The sequence below is a fragment of the Toxorhynchites rutilus genome, chromosome 3, assembly GCF_029784135.1.
Source record: "Toxorhynchites rutilus septentrionalis strain SRP chromosome 3, ASM2978413v1, whole genome shotgun sequence".
NCBI classification, from domain to species: domain Eukaryota; kingdom Metazoa; phylum Arthropoda; class Insecta; order Diptera; family Culicidae; genus Toxorhynchites; species Toxorhynchites rutilus.
Window position 1 is genome coordinate 321,521,602 of NC_073746.1, and position 18,182 is coordinate 321,539,783.

Sequence of the window (18,182 nt, forward strand, 5' to 3'; positions counted from 1 at the left end):
TTTCACGATACAAATCAAAACTTCAAAGTAAACTGACAAAGTGATGGTGAGAGAGTGGATGAAACTTAACGTTTTATTCTTTGCGTCATTCTTTGCGCTAGTGAGCGGGTTGTGTGTTTCTTCACACTCCGCTATAAAATTTGGAGAATGAGAAGATCTGGAAAAATCACAGATGAAAAAAACATCATGTGTTAATTCAAGCTACAGTAGAATCCCGATTATCCGCGGAATAGTCGGGCAAACTCACCGCGATTAACGAATATCGCGATGACCCATTAAAGGACAAAAAAAATGCAAACACGAAAAGAGATGTTTCAATATAAAAACTATGTTCTATCAACAGAAATCAATCAACTATCCATCTATAAGGTCGTGTACACCAGTGGCTAAATAATGTAAAAGCCATGACCACGACAAAAGAGCATGGGCCTACCACTCACTAACAAATTCCGGAAAGGCCTATTGATTTACTATGGAACTCGCAGTCACGAATAATCCGCAGGGCGGATCACCCGCTCGCGGATAATCGGGGTTCTACTGTCATAGTCTCATTTATGGAATAAAAACATTTGCTTGCAGATAAAATAACTTGCATATATTTTCGCAAACTAAAATAATCTGGCATCTCTGAAACTGAAAGGAACAGTCTGTATTTGTGAAACGAGTATTATGATGTATTTTTGAGAAGAAAAACCGAATTCTAAAGTGTAAATTATGAATGAAAATTAACTTTTACGAATCAAATTAGTATTCTATGTGAATGCAAATTACTTTTTTTCTGCAAGTGGTGAGAAAATCCCATACGAAAATTATGTCTGAAATTGACGTTATATTATAATAATACATTTTAGTAGGAATATCTGAAAATTCAGGGGAAATAGGTTAAGTTAAGGTTAGGACTACGCGCTTCAACTAATTAAATAATACCAAGTAGATATTTTCATTCAAATCTTACCAACTGAAAATTGCCTTTTAGCCTTCTAATCTGATAGAGAATAGTTTGGATCCCAAACTCAAATGTCGCCACTAGCCATCGCGGATATTTTCGTTGTCTCGGGTTGAGGGCGATATTGACCGTGTAAGGTGGAAAAATATTGATTGAGGTTAGATCAGATGTTGAAAGCCTAGCTGTCACGATATTGAAGACACTTATTGTCAATCCGGTTGATCGTGTAAGGTGCCCATTACAGCGCAAGTACAGCTGTATGTCTGTCCCTGGTATTATGTTGCATGCTCATACATTCGGCCGTGACGAATCAGAAAGGAAATCGTTAACTATGAGATGTTTTCCCAAATTACTCAATTAGCTAAAATTTGAAAAAAATTGAGTCATTTGGAAAGTACCCGCGGTTTTTTGTTCAAGTTTTCAACATTTTTTTTTTATTGGGATTCAATTTAAATTGAATTGTGTAATTTCGTAATTCACCCGTGTAGAACATTCTTGGGACATGAAAATATTTTAGAATCTAGTGATGTTTCGGGTCTTTACCAGTTGGTTCATCCTAAATTTGTGAATAGTTGCCAGAAGCACAATGGCAAACGCATTGCAATCGAAATTTACGTAGTGCTATTATCACCACACCATGTTATCAACGCGCTCGATTTTAAATTTGTGAATTGTATTGAGTGTATTTGTTAATGAAAAATCTGTTACGGACTTTCAATTCGGACACCGGAATTTGGATAAGGGATTTTATTTACAAGGCATAAAGAAGTGATGAATGCGCGTACGATTGCGATATAAGTGGGACACAGGGAAAAATTTGTGAACTCAACTACAAAATGCAAAGTTAGCTCTAGAAGTGGTATCGGTTTTCTACTCTATTCGGTGTATTTTGGAGTGTGGTGTTAGTTGATATTCAGCTCCCTTCGATTGTGTTTTGCAGTGTTGTTGATGCGAGAAATTGTGTGAAAAAGCTGTTACTTCTATTGTACCGAAAAATAGGCTCGGGAGGTTGAGTGTAAAATGAAGTGTGTAAATTACATGATTGCATGGATTCAAATTATTTTTATATATGAGCGCTCGTAGTGTTTCATAACAGCAATGCTAATAGTGAGCGTACTCAATTGGCGATCTAACGCAAAACGTAAACGATCGGTGAGACATCTGGATTTTGTTTTTGAACTAAGAAAATGATGCTAATGTAACCTAAAACTCAAAAACAAATCACGTATATTTTACTTCCGGGCTTTCCAAGGTAGTTCTCACATGCAGGAATCGTATATTTTTCTACTTGTGTTTGATTGTGCTCTCGAATTTCCTTCTTTAATTCAACCATTGTCAACATTTTTATGGTTTTCACTACTGAAAAAGGTGAATAAATAACATGTTATATATAAAATTGCGCAGAATTAAATTTCTAACAAACTCATCGCAATCATATAATCTTTAATGATTATAACATTGTAATTTATGGAAAGAACTACAAACCTTCCATAAGCTCACATGGCAAAATTTAAAACCATCATCACTTTCACCGCAGCGCCGCCTAGGTGTAGATTTGTACGTTAGATCGCCAATATACGCTGAAGTTTCAGAAGCACATATGAGTGAGTGTGAGTGAAAAGATGAGAGAGGAAATATTACAGCTACTGGCAACAACTAAAGTGGTTCAAAATTCATCACAGGTGTGCTAGTTTTTAGTGTTGTCGAACACTTTGTGAATTAAATTAGGTTAAAAACTTTTTTTGAACAAATTGTGAGGAAACGATCTGGACAGTAATAATTATTTTGTTTAGTTTAGTGAAAAAGTTTCGTGTCTTTTCGGCCTTCGCGATTTGATTTGCGCTGAATAGTAAAATGTATAATCAGTCTGATCAATTTTACAGGTTTTTCTTCTCAGGATACCTGAAGGTAAACAGCATCGCATGTTGTGATGCATGAGATTTTCTGATTTTGTTCGGTCGAGTGGTCGATAGTTCGGGTTTACATTATCATATCACTTACCTCAGTGAATCCTGATTCTTACCTTTTCCCACTAACAATTATCCCCCCTCCATGATAAACGCTAGGGAACCACGCTATAGAGGCGACCCTTCTGGCCTTCGGGCGGCGAATATCATACTAACATTCCTTCCCTTCCCCTGGTGACTGTAAGGACGTGGCCGGCGTCGTTATTGACCATTTAAGGCTCGAATCATCAAAAATTGCACAACGAGAATGATTTGCTAGTCCCAAGCGTCATTCTGTGTGTTCTTTGTGCAATTTGGTTGGTTCAGGTCAATCACGGAGAGCAACTACGAATTGTACAGTCTACCCAAGCTCAAGCTCAAGCTCAAGCAAGCTCACCCGTGTAAAACATTCTTGGTTTATCGGCGGGAAACTTTTTCAAGTAATTTCCGACAGCTCGGCCAGTTTTTTTTATCAAAATTGAATTCTGCAGAGATCGAAAAGCTCTGAATTGATCCCAAGATCGTATGGTAACATCTCATAATTGACGACTTCCTTTCTGTTCCGTCACCGCCGAATGTATGAGTAGGCAACATAAGTCCCAGCCGACGTAGAGTGCAGAGTAGGATTGAGTGATCTTTATAGAACATCGGTCCACTGATTAAATCGATACCAAATAATCGATCTTTGAAGAATCAAAAGTTTTTTTTCCAATTCAATTATCAACATTTCATCATCTTTTCTTGAAACAGGGAATGAAAATATAATATTTCTGTTCAAAAATTAAATCATTTTGATTTGTTCTTCACCATAAATCCAACAAAAAACTTAAAAGCCTAGAAAAAAATCATTTTCCAGAGCATTTATCTTGTGCCGTCATTTCCAATTGAATCAATCAATATAATAATTAGAAATTCCAGAACTCAGATAACAAAATTCCCATAAAAGCCAACCGTGCTATGCACCTGAAATTTATTCGTAGCCGATACTTGGTTTTAGCGCCAGCTCTAGGAAACGACCTTTAAGCTGGAACTGATATAACCATCCAGTTATTTAATGGGGTATTCTAGTGTAGAGACACGAATTTCGGGAGTTTTTTCAAACTCCGTAAAAATAAAACAAAGAGTATTTGTACGATCCATTATATCATTATTTGTTCATCTAGCTTTAAGCAATAAAACAAAAATTGAACGGAGAACCTCGGACAAGTTCAAAATATATTTTTTGACATAATGGCGGCCGTTTGAAAAACAAAATGCGGTTTAAAACGTTTTTTCTTACGTTTCCCGATTTTTTCAAAAATAGTAAAGTTTTGAAAATATCATTTTTAGAGGTTTATGCGATAGAGGGATGCATACAGATTTTATTTATATAATTTCGGCATGAATCGGTTCAGTAGAACTTGAGATATCATGGACGTCAGTTTTAAAAAACCAGTTTCGAGAAAAACGCGTTTGAAGTTCATTGTTTTGGCCGCACCAGGATAGATACCGCATCACTAAAATGGCTCTAACTCGATAAATAATGAGATTTTCGATAAATCCTTTCTAGGGTATATTCTTCAATGCCTAAACTACAGAAATATGAAGGAAAACTTTTTGATTTTTTTTTAAATTTCTAGACTTAAGTTCTACCTTAAGTGCATTATGCTTGAAAAAAAAATTTCTCGCGTAACTTTTGAAAAGGTCCAATGTAACATTTTCGCCAACTCGAGAAAAACGTAGTTGAAGACCCGAACATTATTTCGCGAATTGTCTTAAAAACTATCAATTTTTATCACTGTTTTCACCACTAGCTGTCAAGAATAACTCCGTAAAACCAATCGTAACTATTGTTCCGTGATTTGAGATTAAGGTTGAAGCCACGGAACGAAAAATGTTACATTGGACGTTTTGACTGCCCGCGTTTGCACATTGGACATATTACGTTGCACTATAAAAATTTGAAACTAACTAATAAACAACAATCCAAATATCAGCATTTCGTTCTAAAGGTTGATTATTAATGTTATCACTCGTTGAATTGCACTGAAATCGATAACAACACCTGTAAGAAACAAATCGACCGAAGTACGACTACGAGTTGTTTTGGCTGCTTTGTTACTTCGGACGTTTCGGCCGGGTGCTTAAAATTCGAATCTGTACATTGGATATTTTTTGTATCGGCGACAAAAAGATGAAGAAGATAGATACGTGAACGATTGTTTTTGTAATACATTCAATGATTGAAAACTAATAGCGTGCATCCATTAACTCGATTTGTTTACATTTGTTACATAGGACCTTTTCAAAAGTTACGCGAGATTTCTCGCACTCCAGGCTGTTTTTTACCATGCTGTCAAATGTTTCTCTGATAAAAGGAGCAAAGTTTTCGTGAATCGGGTTTTGTTTATTTATCTTTTTGGCCGGATCAGAATTGAAATAAATACAGGTCGGACTCAATTATCCGGAATGTTGATTTTTTTTTTCACTCCGGATAATCATAAATCATGAAAAAATTAAAAGAAAATCTCTATCTCTCTAATCTATAACTATGATTTGCACTGGTTTATTTGTATACTGCAGCGTTGCAGCCCGAAATTGTCTGGCGCCACCTACTCACTCGTATTCTGAGATCCTGAGATCGTATTCTGAGCAATTTTGCATTTTGTAATACGTTCGATTCAAATCCAATCGACAACCTTTCCATGCTATTCGACATAGAAGAATTTGAGCTTTGTGTTGCATTCCTGTGAAGCGAAAATGGCAATGGATGGAAATTCTCTCCACCGTAACAAATATATGTGTTCTTTGTAAGAGAGTGACATATTCTCTGCAAATGGGACGAAAGAGTTGATTTGCAACCGCCCCCCCTCCCTCTCCGCCAGAAAGGTAGAAACATTTGCACCCAGAGAAGAGTCTGTGTTATCCCCGGGTCGTACCCCACTTTGCTCCCCACTTCCCCTATCTGTTAGTCGAAAAACTTCTTGGTTAATTTCAGAAAGCATTCCTCATATTAGGCCTTATGAATAAAAACAAAATTCACCTTTACTTTACTTCATTCGAGCAGTCGAGCAGTGAGATTAAGTTTTTACTACGATTGGTATGAATGAAATTAACAACTAAGTATTTACTTTTCGAAAATCGATGATAAGCTGATTTCGTATGAATAAAACAGCATTTATCAAGTATATACTTCGTAATTATCAAGTGTGCTCATGGGCTCATGGGCATTTGGATCTGAAAATACATTCATTCGTTTTGATGTTATATCCGATTTATGTTTAATGCTGCTATCTTGCGCTTGAAGTTAAACAAGTTAACAATCCGCATTGATGGCATTGAGCTTCGTTTACTAGTTTAGGGGAGCGTAAAAAAATTGATTGATTTTCAGGCGGAATGAACACGTTTATAAAATTTAAATTATGAATGAAAAATAACTTTTCCGTATCAAATTAGCATTCTGTTTAAATAAAAAACACTTTTGTTTACAGGTGGTGAAAAAATCTTGTACGAAAATTGTTTCTGAAGACAGCTTTATATTATAATGAAAAGTTTCAGTAATGTTGGGAATGTATGGACAAAGGGTTAAATTAAAGTCGGAAAAAAGTGTTTTTAAGTGACTAAATAACATGATGAAAATTTTCATTCAAATTTTAACATTTAAAAACTGACTTCGTGTCTTCTAATCTGATAGGTATTACACTAACGAGATAGGGACCCAAATCATGATCCCTAATTGAAAGTCGCCACCAGACGCCGACACTATTCCTTTGTCATCGCGAATACACGCTTTGTCCAAAAAAAACCTAAACAATCAGTTGACAGATGTTTAACAAAGTAAAAACTATGTTCGAATTCGAACATGCGTTAAAATTAAATTAGTAAAGTAAACTTTTATTCATACGGATTCAAGTAAATACTAGGAAAGTTTACTTTACTTGGAAACGGGCAGAATAAGTAAATACTTTTTTTCATTCATACGACCTATTGATTTTATTTTACAATCGCTTTCAACGGGAAAGGGATTCATCAGCATTCAGGTATCTCTTCCTTCACAGTCACCAGTGAGTTCTGCCCCGAGCCGCCTGTATCATTACAGTGTCTATTCAGGTGTTTTTTAAGATTTGAAGAATTCGTGTACGCTTTGGGACAATTCGAACATGAATAGGGACGTTCACCTACAAAGAAAAATCCTGTCGAATCATTCATTGTAGTAAAACATTTTTACCTACCCATATGATTTCGAATGTGCACTTTGAGAGTAAAAGGATCGCTAAAAGCTTTCGGACAATGTGAACAAGAATAGGGACGTTCACCTGCAAAGGAATGGCTCTGCTGAATAATTCATTGTAGTAAAATCAGCTTACCAACCCGTATGAGTTCGAATGTGCGTTTGGAGCAAAGCAGGAAACTTGAACGCTTTCGGACAATGTGGACAAGAATGGGGGCGTTTCTCTGCAAAGGAAATATTCTGCTGAATGGTTCATTTTTGTACAACATTTTCACCAACCTGTATGCATTAGAATGTGGTGTTTTAGCTTTAAAGAATCCGCGAACGCTTCCGGACAATGTGGACAAGAAAAAGGACGTTCACCTGCAAAGGAATAGCTTTGCCGAATAGTTCATTGTGATACAACATTTTTTACCAACCTGTATGAATTCGAAGGTGTTTTTTGAGCGCTGGTTGATCCTTAAACGCTTTCGGACAATGTGGACAGGAACAGGGACGTTGATCTGCAAGGGAATGACTCTTCTGAATGGTTCAATCTGGTTAAACATTTTTTACCCACCCGTATGATTTCTAAGGTGTTGTTTGAGCGCTGTATTCTGCGGAAACGACTTCTCACAATGTGGACAAGAATAGGGACGTTCACCTGTGGAGGTATGATTCAGTTAAGTGATACATTTGGGTAGTTGCCATCAAATAAAAAACGGAGAGGTTCGCCTAAAAATTGGCTGTTTTTCGACTGATTTGGCTTGTAATTGTTTATAGTAAAACATTCTGTATTAACCTGTATGAATTCGAACGTGCTGTCGGAGCGCTCCAAGTTGCCTAAACGTCTTCGAACAATGTGGACAAGAATGGGGACGTTCACCTACAATGGACTACTCTACTGAATGGTTCATTTTATTGAACAATTCTCTACCAACCTGTATGAGTTAGAATGTGCAGTTTGAGCGTTCTATGTTCGAGAAACGCCTTCGGGCAATGTGGACAAGAATGAGGACGTTCGCCTGCGAATGAAAGACTCTGTTAAATGGTTCATTGTTGCAAAACCTTCTTTACCAACCTGTGTGAGTTCGACTGTGCTTTTGTAGGCCTGAACAATTTCTAAACACTTTCGGACAATGTGGACAAGAGTAGGGACGTTCATCTGCAAAAGAATAACCCTGCCGACTAGTTTATTGTAATGAAACATCTTTCACCAACCTGGACAGTTCGATTGTTCAATATGTATGGTTCGAATGTGCCTTCCGAGCGTTGATCGCTCTTTAAACGCTTTCGGACAATGAGGACAAGAATAGGGACGTTCACCTGCGAAGGAATGACCCTGCTGAACAGCTCATTACAGAAAAATGTTTTCACCAACCTGTGTGAACTGTTATGTGACATTGAAGTTTTGAAGAACACTTGAACGCTTTCGGACAATGTGGACAAGAATACGGACGTTCTCCTGCAAAAGAATGATCTCGCTGAATGTTTCATCGGTTAGCTTTTTTGTTAACTAGTTTATGTTTTATCGCATTCTTCACCATTTGACCATTTTTGTTCTGTAAAAGATTATTGGTCAAAGTTTACAGGAAATAACAACCCTTTCTCAACCGCATGTTGTCTTTCACCAAACCTCCATCCATCCTCCATTGATCTGATGCCTAGGACTACCAAAATATGTGAACGGAAGAATTATCAAACGATCATTGTATTTTACATTTCTCTCAGAAATTATTGCACATATCATGTTTACGTAGTTCTCGAACCGCGAAAGTTCATTCTCCTTTAGTACCTGAAATGACGATTTTCCCAGGCTTCTCAGTTTCAAAGTACGTTTTAGGGAAATATATTCGGGTCTGCACAACGACAGACGAGTACAAAAGTACTCAACATCAAAAAATATCCCCGACTTGCATGTATTTGCAAAGCGGATTCCCCCAGGCACATTAATTTTAAAGTCCGTGTTAGGGAAACACAACTCAGTGGGGAAAAAAATACCCCCAACTTGCATGTTTTGACAAAGCGGATTCTCCCAGGTAGTGATCCCCGATAATCGTTCGATTAATCGAATACTTCCTACAGAAATCGATTATTAATCGAACGAATACTGCACAACCAATAATCGAAGCGAACGAATAATTTACGTCGATTAATCGATTCAAACCCAGAGAGAAAAAAACGTACGGCCGCTTCAGTTTTATCATGAAAATCAATCATTATCTTTGACGCTTCCCTAAGTTCGTAAACGAAGCTCAATGCCGTCAACGCGAATTGAGCTTCGTTTACGACTTTATGGGAGCGTAAAAGATAATAATTGATTTTCAGGCGGAATGAACACTTTTTAGATTCCATATGGCTTTCTAGCAAATGAGAAATATTAGTATAATTAATTATTTCTCTCAGTGTGACGATTAATCGATTAATCGATTATTTGGGGCGATTAATCGTATCGAATAATAAACTACTGAAAACTATTCGATTAACTGATGAACGATTAATTTCAAAATTCGGGGATCACTACTCCCAGGCACATTGATTTTGAAGTCCGTGTTGCGAAAAGCGTAAATCGGGCCAATCAAAACTTGGCAGTTAGGGCGTTTAGATAACGCTTAATATTTTACAGTTATTCAATTGTTCATCTCATGAAAAAATAAAAAAATTTTAATTATGATAGACGCGTAGAAATATTTCCTATCAATTGATGCAAACATCTTTCCGATCTATTAAGAAATGTTCGAGTAATAAGCATTTGAAATACAGGTAGGGTTTGCACACAAATCGGCAGAACAAATGTATAGGCAAAAAGGAAGCTTTTCCAGTTTTCATGAATTTAATCCGTTTAGAGATTAGCGAATTTTAATGTATAGCATATCAAACAAATCATAGAGAATTTCCGATTCGATTGGTATACAAATCATGAGAATTTGTTCACAGTGAAAATAGTTATTAACGTTAATTTTAAAACGTGACCTTTTTTCTGATTTGGCACCCTTCCTGAAAGACCGATTGATGTCGAATTTATCGCAAAAAAATCTAAAATAATGATATTTTTCAAATTTTACTATTTTAAAAAAAATCGAGAAACGTAAGTAAAAAAAACGTTTTAAACCGCATGTTGTTTCTCAAACGGCCACCATTTTGTCAAAAAAGATGAAAAAAGATTCATGCGATAGCGGCATCTTCACTGATTTAGAATCTGTTCGATTTTTTTTGTTTCAGATAACCAGAACCATGGCACAACTTTTTTTTTACCCTCTTCACTTTATTAGCTAGTCATGAATATTTTTCTTCGATCAGTTTTTGTTTTATTGCTGAAAGTTAGATGAACAAATAATGATATAAGACTGCGCTTCCAATGCATCCGATGTTTAGCACGTTGAGCTGGTATCATCGCACCGACAGCGGACTTTTTGTTTAGAGAGTGTCAACTGGGAACGACAGCAATAACATTGGAAAATAATTTTTATAAAAGTCCCCTATCGCTCAGCTTGAACCGTGGGTCAGACAAAAAAATCCCCTAGCTCCTTCGAGGCTCAACGTGTTGAATAAACCGGAAGAATTGGTGTATGTTGGACAGGAAGAGGCAAGGTTGTTTGATGAAGTATCGTAAATGAAGCGGCATTACGAAAGTTGGCCAACCAAGTTATCAACCATGGTCGATAAAAAGATGGATGTCGGCATGTTCTTTAACTTTTTCGTAGATTTATCAGTCAGCTGTCTCTCCGTTTTGGCCATGAAATTATTGGAGGAAATCTTCCGTTTTCCGGTCTTCGTTACAATGTTTATTTCCAGTCGATCCATCCTCCAGTGATAGTTAGGCATGATGGGCTGCTGTCAGGTTCGGCCTAAAGATCACCTCACCTTTCCTTGATACTTCTTGATGCAGGCGGCAACTTCTGACATGCACTTCGTACTGTATATCTCCCCGTTCACCGTAAGACTCGGAAGAAGAGCGGCTTTTACATTATATATATATTTGACGTCATCGCTTAACTCTGACGCTTCCGCACGAAAATGTCCGTTCTGACCAGATTCTTCTTCGCCGTTTGCCGCTTGCTTCGATCTCCCGGCTTAAGGAGCGGCAGAAAGAGGATGTTGTAAATACCAGATCGGCTATATCCGGCGGACACGAAGTGCCTCAGGATGTCCAATTCCTTCGCTGTGGAGTGGAGCTGGCAGTATGAAATAAATATCTATTTGCTTGACTGTGCTGCCAATGCAAATCAACAGCGTTAAATAATTTTGTTGAAGGCCTAATAAACGTAATATTTGAGAAAAATTTGTTCCATTGAAGTATTTTTCGTATTTTTTTTTCATCGCCATCAGAAATCAGTCCATTTCTTTAATACCTACGTTAACACTGAAATCATTGAAAAATGGATTGGAGTTTTCAAGCATCCCATTCGGTCATTTGAAGAAAATGGTAGAATTCGAATCGTGATCGCCAGGCTTAAATGTACTGAATGAGCGAGTTTTTTCAGGCGTAAACAAAATCTGGACCACCGAAAAATCGCAATGTTACGTTGAAAGAAATAATACAAATCAGGTTTAACTGCAAGGACACATATTAAGAATTTCACGAATAAATAAGATTCGCTGGCCGGAGGCGATCTGGCGTAGTGGTAACATCCATGCCTCTCACGCTAAAGGTCACGAGTTCAATTCTCACTCCCGACATTCTTCCAAAAAATGGAAGTAAAAAGTGACGAACCAGCCAAGTTGAGTTTAAAATCACTATAATACAGATAAAAAAAAAAGATTCGCTGGACTATGGGCACGTATATACATGGCGTTTTTCTGGTGTCCCACGTTAGACCTCTGACCATCTGGTCACTTGTCTGTATGTTAAACTGAAGGTAAGTAAACTTTCTACTGTGAACATCCAAATTATTTTTTCTTGGTGTATTTCTTCTAGCAACCGGAAACAGTGACCTTCTGGCGCCTTTTTCGTTCGTTTCATTGATGAACTATGCCTCACCTTTTCCTCTCTTGGTTTGCCTTTCGGCCTCCTCTGCGATTGGCGCAAAGTACGATATTGTGTCTGCCTCGAAAATGTTATCACTATGCGACAGTTCGTGGTCATCGATTACTAACTCTGGCTCCGTCTTGATGTCATTCGGTTCGGTGCTGGGCAAACTATGGAAACAACTCTCGGGAATGTTGTGGACCATTATGAACTCTTGCCGGCATTTGTCACATATAGGATAACTGCTCAACTGGGAAGTGACATTACGCAGATCCTTCAGGATAGTTTTTACCTTCTGCTCTTGAGGGACCAGCGAATAACCAGATTCCTCATTGCACACAACAGAGCAGAAGCTGCATTGGTCACTGCTGAAACGGAATGTGGTCGAACATCAGTTTGTTTTACGTTATTTACGACTGATCGATTGAGAAGCAATTGTCAATTAATATTCATCAGTCATCGTTAGCATGTAAATAATAAGTTTACTATTCCGTTTTCTTTTCTTTTTTTTTTGAATTTATGAACAAATAAAAAATTAGTGCTTAACTTTTGAGGATATATTCTGCGATTAAAAAACATATGAACAAAGTTGAATTTGTTTTTTTCTTCCTTATGAAAACACACCTTACATTTATCAACACAAATAGAATACATGAGACAATGAAACCAGTGGATATGGTTTCATAAAGATTTACTCAATAAACTTACAACTTGTTGCTAACCATCGCCATCTCACTTTTGCAGCGAAAATTTCATTATTCGAATGAATTCAAAGATCAAAACTGCCGTATTATAACTTAGATACGCTAGATGTTTTTATATTTTAAAAACAAACATCGTTTTTCGAATGTTTTCTCCAAGGCGCCTAGAAGTATATACTAAGGTGGGCCAACTTGCTAAAACCACTCTTCAGCCATCTTGGAAGTCTACTGTGTTTTGTTTGTAAACAAAACACAATACGCTATTGCCGAAGCTCGCTCGTGATCAGTCTGTCTCTTTCACGCTACAAGCAAATAATTCCCCTTCTACTTTCTTCCGTGCTGTTTTCATAAACCGCTCCCCTAACCAACTTAGTGACGAAACGGCCTCACCTAGTACCATAGACCCGTCTTGGTTTTCTCTTGAATTGTATTGACACATAAACATAATTAACCAGGGATGCCAGAAACATTCCCTGTATTTCCACAACGAAATATAGACAGAGACCAGGTATGCTATAAGGGTCCTCGTTTTAGGCAGGGGTTAGACATCAATTGAATATAGGCTACCCAAAATCAATATGGCGTCATTTGTTTATCAACATATCATTTACGAGGATTGAAATCGAAAAATGCGCTGCTTTATTCTAGCTGCATGAGCGATTTTCATATTTCGGTTTCACATGGAGGTGTTCACATTTAACATGGAGTTTAAAGTTAGCCACTATTCGACTATATAACCGGACCGAGATGTAAACAACAGTAATTGATAGAACCAAAATGTCAGTGAACCGCAGCAATATTGGGTACACTGGCAATATGAGGGATTTGAAGTTTTAGTCGTACCCCTGGCTTTAGGGTGAGACCAAGATAAGTGAAGTGGAAGGTAAAACGTAATGTCAGAATTGCCGTTCGGACGTATCCCGTAAGTTTGAACTTATTTACCTAGATGGTATCCAATCAACACTAAACATTGACTACAGTTTCGCCGGCACGGTTGATTGCCGTTATGAACCAGCACAAAAAACAAAGCTGCAAATTATACGCCAGTGGCGGTACCACGATCAAAGCATTCCTTGAATCACATTAGCCGAGCCAGCTAGCGGAAGCATATGCATAAAGGTTACTAGATTACAATTTTCAACGACAACTGTTTATTTATTATACTTCTTCAAATACCTTCGACGAAATCAAATGTAACCATATCAACGTAAGTAATAACATAAACAAATCCAAACTTCTCGTCTTGCCATTCCTCATACGTCTTTTCTAAATAGTGTAAATTACGAGCCACCTGTTAACTCCACCATCTTGGGTGAGACCAGAGTGAACGCGATATGCGGTGTGATGTGACGCGAAATGAACACGATTTTTGAAGCGACATAGTGGCCAGAATAGACGCGATTCAATGCGACAGACATACGCGTCAGATGTAAACAATCAATAGAGAAGGATATTTGGATGTTATGATGGAGTGAATATTTCTTATGAAACGTATAAAGATCATTGCATAATCCTTTTCATCGCGGTGTAACAAAAACCGAAGAAGGTTTGCTTTTGTTTGCAGCACAATGGAATCGTGAAATAAATCAATTTCCATATTGCAGTTTTATTCGGGAAACTCATGTTTTGAAGAAAGAGCATTCTATGAACTAATAATAAGTTGAGTAGTATGAATATATTTTATATGTTGAGTAGTATGAACTAACTTATTTTTTTTTTCAGTTAACATAGCCAATTAGAAAAAGGAAAATAACACGAAATAAATCCGTTCTGAGAGAAAAGTCCCTGTTAAACGAAACCAATTATTCATTCTACCATCAACACAAAATCACGAGCTTATAAACATTTTATAAACATAGTTAACCCTTTGTACTAAAACCGTTGTTATTGATAAACTAATGATTTATTCTCGATGAGTTAAATTTCTACATATTCTACAATTATATTTATAAATCTCTGGCAGAAAGGCAGTTCAGTCCAAAACTCTACGTGGGCGTACACAGTTTGTTCGGAGGTCAAATATTTGACACTTTTTGACAGATAAAGTTTGGTTTGGAATTTGTACAAACACTATTTTGTTTGCCACTCCTCAATTATCAACAGTGGCAAACAATGTCAAACATCGAACAAGGAAAAAATTTGACTGAAATATTTAAGGTAACCTAGGTAACATTACCAACAGGTTCGAAGAACAGACCGAAAAAATATTTTATGATGCATCCAAAACCTGAATATTTGGTTGTCGTGTTTTGTGTTGAATACATTTGATCAGTACACGTTGGTAAAATTGTATCTGTCAAAAAGAATAAAATATTTGACTTCGGTCAAACAGTAGTACAGCAGAGATGGGCAAACCGTTCACGAACGGTACGAAAGAACTAGTTCGCTGAAAAGAGTGAACGAGCGGTCGTTCTTTTTCAAAGAACGGTAATTCTCCCCACGAACTGATTGCGAGCGAACGGTTTGTGAACGAACTGATTCCGTAAGAACGGTGTGCGAGTGAACTGTTTGAGAGTGAACTGTTGGAGAGTGAACTGTTTGTGAACGAACTGTTTGCGAGTGAACTGTATGGGAAAGATCTGATTGAGAGTGAACTGTTTGGGAACGTAGTGTTTGCGAACGAACTAGTGCAGCTGAATTGATTGCGCTGGACGGAATGGATAAATATAACGAGAACGCTTGTAAGAAAAATAAAACGATTTGTCATTTACGAGCAAAATGCATGTTATATCATGGACAGACATACAGCTGTACTAGCGTTGTACTAGTACAGCGTTGTACAGGTACCACGGTAGCATGACACACATACTTTGGTTCTACATTTTACCGCATGTCAAACTGACAATCGCAAATTTGACCAATTTTTACCACATATTTCAATGAAAAATGTTTTAATTTGCCTAAACTATCAAACACAACAAACAAGCTTCCAATCTGAGTTCTTAACTCAAGATAAAGCCAATGAAAGGAGTGTTTACCAAGTGTTTTGATTCGGTTTGTTCATGCTACCCACCACTAACCGTCTATGGCGCTGGGCACAGTACAGCTGTAACTATGTACAACAGTGAAACAGTTCGGTACAGATACAGCGATTGTACCGAGCTGCTTACATGGTTCTAGCGCTGTACATGGTGACAGACATACAATTTTCGAAGTACAACGGTAGTACAGCTGTATGTCTGTCATAAGTATTACGCAGGGTTTATTTTGTTAAGGTATACTCAATTTTGGGTTAAAAATTAAATTAGATTTTCGTAGTTTTAAAAGCAAAACTATATATTTTCAATTTCATGTATTCTTTCAATTCCGCGTAACAATCATATACTTTCTGATTATCAAAAAAATCTGGGGGAAGCCGGGGCGATTCATGGATTAGGTAAACATAAAATTTTATAGTGAGGGCATGTTGAGAAAAAAGTTTATTCGTTGCTTTCAATTCATTGTTTGGCCTATTGCGTGTACGTGTTATCGTGATTGTTTGTATGATTGATTGTTAGTGAAAATAGCTGCTGATTTTTTCCCTTATGAAATATGATCTTACGTGAAACCTGTGTGTTGTCCAAAAAGAGAATATGAAAAATTGCATATTTTGTGCGCATCAAATTATTACACAAACTTTTGTCGATCGATAAACATATTTTCACACACACTTTTAATGAAGCAGCTTATCTTTCCCCCACTAAATTTCAAAAATATAAATAATTAGCTGTCTATTGATGTTGGCTTCCAGCCAACATTCTACGTTGTTCTTAATACCGCTGAACGAAAGAGCGAAAGAACGGTTCAAAAGAACTGATTCACTTAGATGAACGGTTAGTGAGTGAACCGTTCATCAAAGTGAACTGTTTTGCGCATCTCTAAAGAGTACCCTCTGTCTGGCACATCAGGATGTGACTGCAAATCCGGCAACCCCGATAATGTGCGATTCACATAGCACGTTACGGAGAAGAACGTCTACGTTTGTTCAACGTCTCCACCAGTTCACACATGCAGTCAATGCTTCCACCAGCACCGTCACGTCAAATGCCAAACAAATGATTCAATTAATTTTATTCATGGTGTCGCCACCTACAACAATTTTGAATTGCAATGCACTCTTTCAAATCAGCATGCCTAAAATCAGTTTCGAATTTTGGAAAATTCAATGAGAATTATTAAATTCAATTATTTAAATGCTTAAACCCCGTAGTCGGACCCTTATTCAACAATAATAATAAATAGAATAATTCTCTCAACTAGTCGCGAATGATTTTCACTCCGAAATTTGGAGCTAAGAGATATGTTGGCATAAAAAGTACAGTAAGTTACTTATAATGCGACATGCTGAGGCACCACTCAGTGTCGCATTGGAGTCGATTTTGACCAGTAATTGGACATTCGCGACTGGTGGCGACTTTCAATGTGGGGCCATAATTTGGGCCCCGAAATCAATATTTACAAAAATGTCCAATTAGAGGTAAAAATGTCTAATTAAACGTGTTGCATCACAGATCGGTTAAATTAGCTTAATGTCGATTTAGATGTAAATTATTGTACAACCAAATCAAAACAAAAGCCGAGACACAAAGCCCAGACAAAAACCAAACGAGCCGTCCGTCTCCGTCAATTATTCTTTTCTACAAACCCTGCCGGTCGTTTTCGTTGAACGTATGCTGACGGGTCGTTACGTTGCTGGTGTATGTGAATGTTTTCATGTGAATTGCATGGTAGAATCATTGACGTATCGTGACGTGACGGGACGTGAACGTGACGTGTATGTTGTATGTGAATCGCACTTAATGGTCCACGCGACCGCACATTCACATACAGTGCACCAGCTATTCCAGACAGAAGCCAGCGAGCGGAGTATTCGCGTAGAGGGCATTGAGCTTCGTGTGCTGTCATTGTGATACGAAAATAATACTGGATGTTCTGGTGGAATATACATGGTTTCGGAATAAAAACTATGAATGAAAATTTACTTTTCGGTATCGAATATGTATTTTATGTGGAAGAATTATACGTTTCTTCCATGAATTGTCCAGATGTAATAAATGGAAGTTGTGTCTGATAGTGATTATACATTATAATGGTGGATTTTATTAGAAATATCAGCAAATGAATAGAGAAATAATGATATAAGGATCAGGACTATGTGTTTTCAGTAACCAGATAACATGAAATAAATATTTTCATTCAAATTTTAACAATTTAAAACTACCTTTGGGCTTGCTTATTCTGAACAGAGTAATTTGCCTCACAAATCCGGATGTTGCCACCAGATGTCGACACTATATATTTGTAATCACAGATTGCCCCAACACATGCAAAAAAGTCAGTAAGTAAGTGTCTGGAGTGTAACCATTCGACGTCATTATTATCGAGCTGCAAATATTCAAGCAAAGCTAATGAAAAGCCCTTCACTTTTTGGAATTGAAAAATTTCGTGCATA

General features: G+C 37.2%; 1 long non-coding RNA gene across 1 annotated transcript; it reads left to right on the forward strand.

Moving 5' to 3' along the window:
• The first annotated feature begins 6,699 nt into the window (after nt 1–6,699).
• On the forward strand, nt 6,700–12,598 carry LOC129779103 (uncharacterized). The gene is made up of 3 exons (XR_008743566.1): nt 6,700–11,507; nt 11,566–11,940; nt 12,000–12,598. It is a non-coding gene; the product is annotated as an uncharacterized LOC129779103 (long non-coding RNA).
• The last annotated feature ends 5,584 nt before the right edge of the window (nt 12,599–18,182 follow it).